This window comes from Pseudonaja textilis, chromosome 10 (genome assembly GCF_049901715.1).
Source record: "Pseudonaja textilis isolate UNSWEBS1 chromosome 10, rPseTex1.2, whole genome shotgun sequence".
Taxonomy (NCBI): Eukaryota; Metazoa; Chordata; class Lepidosauria; order Squamata; family Elapidae; genus Pseudonaja; species Pseudonaja textilis.
The window spans coordinates 13387681-13397923 of NC_141999.1; the positions used below are offsets into that span (position 1 = coordinate 13387681).

A 10243-nucleotide genomic window follows, 5' to 3' on the forward strand; every position below is an offset into this window, starting at 1 on the left:
ACAGCAAATCCTCATCTCCAAAAGCAGAGATATATCATACAGGGCTAGGAAGCCGTGGGAGGTGAAGTGGGAGGTCTTCTTTACCCTTCCCTGTTCTCCTTAGTTGCCTCCAGCTCTTATCTAATCTCTTCCCCCACCAGCCCTGAAGTCATGTGCCAGCAAGCGCCCAGTATTTTGCATGAGGGCTAATTTACTCCCATCTACTTTGCACATATAGGACAAAAGTCCTTGAGCAATGGGGTGGGTGGGGGTGCCCTGCTTTTTCTTCCCAACTTCATTTCATCTGAAAGGTAGACCTTCCCTCTAGCTAAGTTTTCAGTAGCACATGCAACGCTTCTTAACATTCCACGATAGCAGCCATTATAGACAGCCACTTCCTCTGATGTCTGGAGAAGTTGAAACTTCATCAGCAAAAATGGATTTTTTAAAGAAGTTTTTATCCCATTCTTTGCTTTTTGACTACTTTTAAGACTTTCCCGTGATTTCATGGTAGGGAACTGCGTTACTAATTTTGACTAATCGTGATTATTCAGAGACCCACAAAAGACCAAAGGGCCTGCCTATTGCTCATCTCACAAGACTACCTCAAAGCCAAGTGGAGGGATGATCTTGGATCTCCCCAGCCCACACCCCAAGTCTGTAAACCACATTAGATTTCCCTGTCTTAAGGGGAAATTAATTCCCCTTAATTCCCACACTTGTCCATACTTCTAGAACCGAACCGAAATTTTAGCTACAGTAAGTTACTTTCTAACGAGCATTCCTCTCTTCCTTCACTTTTAATGCATGGAGAGTATATTTTAACCAATTTTGAATACCCCACCAAAAACAAACTTTGTTTCTTTTGTAATCACGTGTGCGGAACTTCTGACATAGTTGTGAAAGGCACAGCAGTCCTAAAAAGGGAACTCACCAAACCATTAAATCTTATCAGCCCTCCTGTTCCTTGTAGCTTTTTCTAAATCCAGGTGATTTAAGGATCAACCGTGCATGAAAAGCATTGAGTATTGGGTTTCTATTTCTGTTGATGTTTTTAGACGCTTCAGAATCACAAGGCATGGAGAAAAATGCTGGCGCTCACGCAGGTTTGACCCTTGCATCCATCCTGCCACCGTGGTTGATGTCAACTGTGGGTTTATAGCTTGTGCACCTTCTATGCATGTCTAACCAACTGCAGCTTATAGGTAATTCTTATGACAACTGAGCCCAAAATTTGTTGCTAAGCGAGACAGTTAAGTGAATTTTGTCCCATTTTATGACCTACCTTGCCATTTACCTGAATCTGTTATTAAATTAGTAACATGGTTAAGTGAACCTGGCTTCTCCACAGACTTTGCTATCAGGTCACAAAAGATGATTCCAGGACATTACAACCATCTTGAATGAATTGCCAAGTGGCGGAATTTTGATCACATGACCATGGTGCAACAGATCGTAAGTATGAAAAACAGTCATGTCACTTTTTTCAGCGCCATTGTAACTTGTCACCAAATGAACTTTCATAAGTCCTAAGTCTTAGCATCTGTGTGAGACTAGCCATTTAGCCGTCCAGCCTGTATTGTTTGCTTTGATTTTCAATCTTAACATTATTTATTATGTTGCTCATCTCTCTTCTAAGGTGAGTGTGTGAAGAGAACAAGAAGAATGCACACAACACTGGAAAAAAGACACAATACCTTTAATTCCATACAACTACAGAAAGACATAACTATTGTCAGACAGCTTTTTAAGACATTTCAGAAAGGTTTGTTGGAGTTGTTTCCCCCTATCTTCACAGCAAGCCCTTGGCTTTTTCAACATGCCTGTAGCAAATCCCAGGGAAATCTCTGAAGACCTACAAAAAAAATATTATTTTTCATTACCCCAAGTATTTTTTTTTCATTGCCCCCCTAAACCACTTCTACACTATCCCACTGTGTATGCCCCAAGTTTTCCCTCTTGGAATACTAGGTTAGAAAGCCAAGGAGAGACCAGAGCTGTCAAACTTGCAGCGGGGAGTCATGATATGTCACATGACAATGCGAGTTTGACACCCCTGAGAGATCAAACACTTTGATTTCTGGAAACAAATAATGTCACCAACACACCCAGCCTCATCTCAGCCCCATATCCGCAGGATTCATCCAGCTGTCACCATTAGAAAAATGTTTCATCATAGACAAGGCAGAGGTGGCGTGGATCTCATATGCTGCATGTTCAGAGTTATTTAAAGGGTGGCTACTGGATATTGCATTATGCCATACAGATCTATGATCGGCTGGGAGCACTTACATTGCTGTCATTTGTCCATTCCACCAGATGGCTTCTCCAGAAGAAAAATGGCAGATCACTGCATCCTGTTCTCCTGTAGAAAGAATGGGAGTACTGATAACATGCAGTTTTACAACTAGTTTCCATAAAATGGTAGTAAATTAAATACAGTGCATGCTAATAGTAGGATGTTAAAATGAGACATGCAGGAAGGCAGCCTAAAACCTACATTCAGTAAACACGTCTATATAAAAGATCCTTCGACCACTTAGAACCTAAGAATGGAAAAGCTACAGTACAAATAGCAATAGCATTTAGACTTCTATACCGCTTCACGGGGCCCTCTCTAAGCAGTTTAGAGGCAGCCTATTGCCCCCAACAATCTGGGTCTTGTTTTACTGACCTTGGAAGGATGGGAGGCTGAGTCAACCTTGAGCCTGCTGAGATTCAAACTGCCAAATTGCAGGCGGCCAGCATAAGTAGCCTGCAGTAGCTCATTTTAACCACCGCGCCACCACGGCTCTGTTGTTAGCACATCTGCTGAAAGTTAATTCTAATTATTTTCTGAAGGACATACAACCAAGGCCAGCATCCCTTTATCGTAGTCCTCCCCAATCTGGCACTCTTTTGAACAGTGGGGATTGTTAAATCTAAGAAGGCCCACTGTAAGGTCCTGCCACGCCAGCCTTCTCAAAAAAAGCAGAACTCTTGAAACAAATGGCATTTCAAAAGGAACTTTTATTGGAAGACAGTGATAGCAGGAAGTGTATAAGCAGAATCTGAAATTCCCGCACTGAACCATTAGGTTAAACTACTTCTTTCAAGGCCCCCGTTCATGTTTGAGCCAATACCAAGGTGCGAAGATGTGAGAACTTTCAGGCTGAGAAGGCAATTAACAGGCAGTTCCCAGGCGCCAAGATCTCACTCCTCCAGTGTTGAGATAAAACAGATGGCCCAAGGCACACCCTTACCCCCTCCCAACTACATCAAGGTACATCAAAGCAGAGAAAGGGACGAAGGAAAACCCCATGCAAGCGTAGCCCCAAACCTCCCCCCCTCCTGCCAGAATGTCAAGGTCCCAATAAGACAGGGGTGTCAAACTCAAGGCCTGCAAGATGCTTAGATCTGGTCCGAGGAGCTGCCCTGAAAACAGTGAAGGACCTGCCTGCGATGCCTCTGCCAGTGAAAACAGAGCCCAGGAGGGCCACACGTACCCCTTCCAGTGAAAATGGAGCCTGGGGGGGGGACCGTTTGTGGCAGAGGACTGCGGGAAACCATCATGGCTAAAAACAGGGCCTGGAGGAACGTGTGCCCCTCCCCCGGGGCCCCATCTTTGCTGGCAGAGGGCTGCAGGAGGCCATCACGGATGAAAAGAGGGCGTGGGGGGGGGGGACAGGAAAGGAGAAAGGAAAGACAAAAAGGGAAGATGGGAAGAGCGCAAGGAAAAAGGGGAAGGAATAGGCAGGGATCCATCTTCGCAGCCCCCCCCACCACCACCACAGGTGCCCCACACACACACGAGTGCCATCGATCTCGTCTCACCCTCCCTGCAACCCCAGCCCCAAAGTCGAAACACAACCCTGATGCGATCCGACGCCCACCCAATTTGGCCAAAGCAAGCACACATTTATGCTTGAAGAACGATGATGGAATGAACCTGTTTCAAGTCAGCCCGGCTCAGTGCTGGATTTATCCCAGCAAAGATGTAAGGACCGTTTTGTTTTTACTCTGCCTCCTTTTTGACCACGAGATCAGTAATTGGATCTGATGGGAAAGGGATAGGGAGGGCGCTTCCTTTTCGTCCCACCTCCTCTCTCTATCATACAGACACACCACCCACCTCCATGGAAAGTACGAACAGGTAGCGCACCTTGTTTGGCTTCAACTGCTGGCCTCAGTCTTTACGAGGGAAACGAGGATAATGGCATCTTCTCCAATCAATCACCCAGCACTTCCAGGCTGTAACTGAAGCATATAAAAAGACCCGACTGAATGAAAAACCATTCCAGGTCGCCTAAGCTAAAGCAGGACTGATTGCCTTTAGTTAAGGGTTTTTAAAAATCCCAAGCGTAAACGAGCAAGTAAGGAGCCCACGTTTCTAGACAGCTGCTATTCAATGAAAATATTATTTGGGGGGAAAAAAAGGTCTCTAAATGAAAACTATTCAAGGTGGCTTATGAACATTGAGAAAGTTCCACATGGAGGCCGCTTCTGGATTTTGTGCTTGATGTGGGAAAGAATTGAAAATCTGACTTTGGGTTTGGCCAATTAGACTGATAAGATCTTTGTAGAAATGGCTTATTCATATCATTATGAAAAAGCAAAAAGTTGTGAATTGAAGTTAATGACTTGTTTTACTGTAACAGAAAGAGTTGGAAGTCAATGCTTTTTCTTTTCCACCCCATCTTTCTCTTTTCATCTCCTCCACTGTTTCTCTAGTTACTTTTGTATTTCTATTTTCTATTTACTTATAAAGTATTTTATAGTACTTTATAATTCAATAAGAATGTTGGTATGAACCGAGTAAAATGGCTTTCAAAATCTTAAATAAACCCTCAGCTTAAACGAACCCTTAAAATTCATGAAAACAAAAAGAAATAAATGAAGAAAATATCTTCCATCTCTAGTTTATACCTAGAGATAGCAATAGCACTTACACTTATATACCACTTTATAATGCTTGAAAGCCCACTCTAAGCGGTTTAGAGTCAGCCTATTACCCCCAACAATCTGGGTCCCCATTTTACCCACCTGAAAAGGATGGAAGGCCGAGTCAACCTTGAACCTGGTGGGATTTGACCTGCCAAATTGCAGGCAGCCGGCAGGCAGCCGAAGTAGCCTGTAGTACTGCACTCTAACCATTGCACCACCAAGGCTCTTAGATAGCAAAAGAACTCCAAACTGTGCAGCAGTGTTTCTCAGCTCAACAGCTTTAAGTCCTCCTGGTTTGGCCAGGGGATGGACTAGAACAAGGGTCTACAACCTTGGCCACTTTAAGCCTGGCGGACTTCAACTTCCAGAATTCCCCAGCCAGCACCCTTCCAACCCTATGTTTCTAAGTCCACACATCTTAAAAGTTCCGCACATTTTTAACACTGCTCTATAAGACCCTGCAGAGTAAAGAGGTGTTCAACCCTACAGGTTAACGCTTGAGAATGTAGAAAGGTCGAGTGACATCCTCAGCTGTCAATGGCTGGAAAGTCAAAGTCCTTCCCATCTCATTCTTGCATGTTGTTGGAGATCTTGTGGCCATCAGCTAAGCCACAACTCTTGGTTTAACATGCCAACTCGTTTCTTTGACTTGACACAAGGAACTCGGGAATCCTCAAAACTTTGGTGACTTGCAAAAACTATGAATGGATTTACTCAAATCGCATCCCTCTTATGAATACTTTAAAGCAAATTATTTTACTGGGGTGGAGATAGTGCCTCGGTGGTGCAGTGGTTAGAGTGCAGTACTGCAGGCTACTTCTGTTGACTGTCGGCTGACTGCAATTTGGCAGATCAAATCTCACCAGGCTCAAGGTTGACTCAGCCTTCCATCCTTCCGAGGTTGTAAAATGAGGACCCAGATTTTGGGGGGCAAGAGGCTGACTCTGTAAACTACTTAGAGAGGGCTGTAAAGCAGTATATAAGTCTAACTGTTATTGCTATTCTGGCGCAGTAGCTAAGGTGCTGGGCTGAAAATCAGGAGATAGTGAATTCTAGTCATTCTTTAGGCATGAGAGCCAAATAGATGACTTTGGGTCCAAACTGCCTCATAAGGTTGATATTGTGGGAGATATTTCTTATATCTGGAACTGGCCAAAATAAAATGTGGAATTGCACAGAATAAAGGTAGGCTATGGACCTAGCAAATAAAATACAGAATGAGTTTTTATTAAACGCTGCCTATCACATTAAAAAAACCCATCACCATTCTACCACTTCGAGAGCTCCCAGATTAACTAAGAAGAGGCATATAGACCAGTGTTTTTCACTCTAGGCCATTTTAACATGGGTGGACTTCAAATCCCAGAATTCATACTGGTGAGGGGGAGAGGAATTCTGGGAATTGAAGTCCGTAGCTCTTAAAATGGTAGTTGAGAAACACTGGTCTAGACCAATGGTTGCCAAATGGTGGTCCGGGGACCACAGGTTGCCAGCAGAGAAATATCTGCCCTCAAAGAAATTAATCCAGGCTGAGCCGCCCACCCAGTGGCCCCCACCCTTCAGCTGAGCGCAAACCTTGGGTAGACCCAGCTGGAATTGGAAGGTAAGACCAACGGCAGGGAGGGAAATCCACCCTGGGGAGCCTTGCTGACATTGGTGGGAAAGTCGGTCCCATATTCCAGAGCTGCAGGAGTCACAGGACTGGCCTTTCGGTCAACCCGGAGCAGCTCCTCCAGTCCATGGCAGGCCGGTGCACCCGGGTGGAGGAGCAGCTGCTCCAGGATGACCAAAGGGCCAGTCCTGTGACTCCTGCAGCTCTGGAATATGGGACCAACTTTCCCACCAACGTCAGCAAGCCACCACCAGTCAAAATTCATATTAGTGGTACAAAGGATTTAAAATTATGAGTTTGGTAGTCCCTGAGGTCCAAAAGGTTGGCGACCCCTGGATTAGATTATATCATGTAGCTATTCCACCATTAAGCAGACATTGTCAAACACGGATACAGGGATGTTTGCACGTATCTAATGACCTTGTTTTAGCCAACTGCAAAATGTTTCAATATGATCGTGAAACACTGACTGTTGTTACTTTCCATCCCAGGACACGTTAGCTCTGTATGATAAGCATACTTGCAAGCTTGCAAACTATCACATACTTTGTTCTTTGTTTATGATCTTCTTCCATATAAGGTAAAACTCTGCTACCCCCTGTGTGCTCCCCCACCCGCTTGAAAGAGAATAATAAATGAGGTTTGTGCAAAGCACTCGGGGCTGCTGCTGCTGCCTGGGTCATTCCATCTGCCCCGGGTGTGATGTGCTCCCTCCTATGAAAACAATCGGATGTCTGGTGTCTGTTATTGGTATTCACCCTTGCGAGGGTCCCTCTAAACTTCTTCCCTGCGGGGAATTCCATAGGCAGCGAAAGAACGCCGATGGAACAACGGACCGGTCGCTCGCTGCGACAATATCAGCTATAAACCTCTGCTGAGACTAATCTGCAATTGTCCTTACATCAAGTTGGGACAGGCGTTTATGAACTACCATGTCCAGCTCCAAAACAGCAATCCACCTCATCTTCTTTCCCCTGAAAAGAAGAAAAAGAGAATTAGACTGGAAGCCAAGCTACTATAGGACTCCAAAATTAGGCACAAATCTCCTAGTTGGTTGTCCAAGTCTTTTCCTAAAAACCTCCAGTGATGGAGCGCCCACGATATCTGAAGGCAAAGATCTTCCACGGGTTAATTGTCCTCACTGTTACGAAGTTTGTCCTTAATTCCAGGTTGCTTCTCTCCTCGATTAGTCTCCATCGTTTCTTCTCTTGCTTTGGAGAAGATGACCCCCTCTTCTCTGTAGCAGCCCCCAAATACTGGAATATTGCTATCGTGTCACCCAGTCCTTTTCATTAGACTAGACCAGGGGTCCCCAAACTTTGCAACTTTTAAGACTTCTGGACTTCAACTCCCAGAATTCTCCAGCCAGTCTTAAAAGTTGCCAAGTTTGGAGAGCTCTGGACCAATTTATCTGTGACCATTCTAGTGACAGATAAACACTGGCCCAGTCGCAGATAAATCCTGAACTGATCTGTCTATGCTGCTCTGCATTCAAGCTACAAAAAAGGCCATCGCTCAATATGAAAAATATGTATTTTCCCCAAAATGTTGCTGAAGAGTTATGGGAGAACAAACCAAACAGCGACCGTCAAAGAAAAATATTATTTTCGGCACCTTTTTGACTACATCAGTCACAGGTAAGACAGACGCAGCTTCGATAGGGCCATGGGGGAAAAAATGGTCACCTTTCCCAGGTAAACCAGATAGGAAACACGAGGTGAGCTAAATTTACCTTATTGTAAGGTTACGTCAACAGAATCTTGCAAGTCTGGAAAGACAAACTTCCTGCCACCGTTTTTAAAAGCCTGATCCCTTAGGTAGGGTTTGGCCCTTCCCAAGTTTCATCCTCCGATGGTTTATCTGGAAGGGCTCTTGCCTGATTGTTCCCCTTTTCCTCCCAGTCATTCACACATCCTATTACAAAATTGTTGAAAATTTGCACTCAACTGTTATATATTCCAGCATTATACTGTGATTGCAGAAGCTCTAGAGCGCTTTTGATCCACATAAAATCACTGCAAAATTAACTACAACTAGGACACACAAGGGGTAATGTAACTGGATCCAGGGTGGATTTGATTTAAATCAAGTCGATTTGAATCACCATTTAAATCACTAGTAAAATAGGCTCGATTTAAACCATTTTTAAAGAGCAACTGTCCTCTCTGCTGTGAAGTTGTGTGAATGCATCATGCAGTGCATGTTATCTCAGCTTGTGGAGCTTGGATTCATTGAGTTTTCAAAAAATGTAAATATTATAGAACATACAGCCTCATCCTACATAATTAAGCTCCATTTCATGGCGGAATAAATGAAATTATTAATATATCTTAAATGGAAAACTCTATTCCAAAGGCATTTTATTAAAATAAATTTGCTAAAAAATTAATAATCAAATGCCCTCCAATTTAAAGAGTGCAAGGTTTACTCTAAACAGGCACTGACTGCTGGTTAGGAATCCCCATGACTGCTCTTTGCAGATTTCTTTTATGCATGAATTAGAAGTGTGTTGGATGGGGAATTCTGGAAGTTGAAATCATTTTAAAGCAGCCAGGTTTGGAAAAACATGGTTCAGATTACACTTGAAAAATGTAGAAGTCAATTCTGCATGCTGAAAAGCGCCCAACCTGGCAACTGTGGGAATTGCAATCTAACACATTCAAGTGTGGAAAGCTGGATTTGATCCCAAGGCCCAGCTGATACGCTTTAGCCTCTAGCACAAGTCTCCAAACTCGGCAACTTTGAGACTTGTGGACTTCAACTCCCAGAATTCCTGAGCTAACGTGACTGGCTGAGGAATTCTGGGAGTTGAAGTCCATAAGTCTTAAAGTTGCCAAGTTTGGGGACCTCTGCATAGCACATATGAGGACTTCAACTCCCAGAATCCACCAGCCAGCACGGACTCCGTTAATGGAGATACATACCAATGCCCGAAGCTAACGAAGTAAAGCGACCTGGTTTAAATTCCGGGGAGTCTGAAAAAAGATCTTTTAAAAGGCGCTTCTTAAACTACACCCATAACCGTTAGAAAAGGAAGGCTTTTCTGGAGGGCTCGGTAAGCCTGATGGAGAAAAAGCCTTTTGAAGACCTTTTTTTAAATTAAAACTCAGGATTTTGCCAATCTAAATGGGCTCCCGCAGATTCTGCAATGAAAGGGGCGGGGGAGCGTCTGGATGACACGCGAGATCTCGCCCCTTTTTTAAGCCTCCCACCGTGAAAGCAACTGACTGACCCGGGAAAGAAGCCCCATCTCGCCTGGGAGAAAAACTCAAAAGAAAGCGGCCAGACTAGGAACCAAGCTTCCTTCCCGGGAATGGAGGGCTCCCTCCCTGGATATCCAGCGCCCAAGCAGGCATCGCTTCGTGCTAAATAGGAGGATGGCGACGGATGGAGAAGCTTCGCCCCGCTACTAAAACGGACACCTACTAACCTGCGCCTCGGCCCGCCGAGCACGGAAAGAACGCGAGTCTCGGACGTCGCCTTTTATAGAGCCTATGAACGTCAAATTCGATTGGCTCCTTTCAAAAAAAAAAAAAGGGGGGGCGTCCTGAAAGGACTCTTGGGAAATGTAGTTTTAACTCCAATTCCTTTCCAGTTCAGCAGGGCGCACACTTTTAAGTTCTTATGAAAAGATTTTATTATATCAAACGAATGAACAAGAGAGGAACGGATAGGCTTATTTTCAACAATAGAGTATTAACATTGAGATTAATCCAGTTTGTCCCAACT

General features: G+C 44.3%; 1 long non-coding RNA gene and 3 other non-coding genes across 5 annotated transcripts; all 4 read right to left on the bottom strand.

Moving 5' to 3' along the window:
- Nucleotides 1-1661: 1661 nt before the first annotated feature.
- On the bottom strand, nt 1662-10025 carry LOC113437478 (uncharacterized). 2 transcript variants are annotated; one of them, XR_003374246.2, is made up of 6 exons: nt 9945-9962; nt 8247-8428; nt 7416-7488; nt 4121-4215; nt 2272-2344; nt 1662-1834 (listed from the first exon to the last, which is right to left on the bottom strand). It is a non-coding gene; the product is annotated as an uncharacterized LOC113437478 (long non-coding RNA). The 2 variants fall into 2 exon arrangements; XR_015744793.1 differs by lacking the exon at nt 8247-8428 and having other exon boundaries at nt 9945-10025.
- LOC113437742 (small nucleolar RNA SNORD99) lies at nt 2091-2164 on the bottom strand. The gene has a single exon (XR_003374284.1). It is a non-coding gene; the product is annotated as a small nucleolar RNA SNORD99 (small nucleolar RNA).
- LOC113437738 (small nucleolar RNA SNORA44) lies at nt 5404-5536 on the bottom strand. The gene has a single exon (XR_003374280.1). It is a non-coding gene; the product is annotated as a small nucleolar RNA SNORA44 (small nucleolar RNA).
- LOC113437737 (small nucleolar RNA SNORA16B/SNORA16A family) lies at nt 8042-8183 on the bottom strand. The gene has a single exon (XR_003374279.1). It is a non-coding gene; the product is annotated as a small nucleolar RNA SNORA16B/SNORA16A family (small nucleolar RNA).
- Nucleotides 10026-10243: the final 218 nt, after the last annotated feature.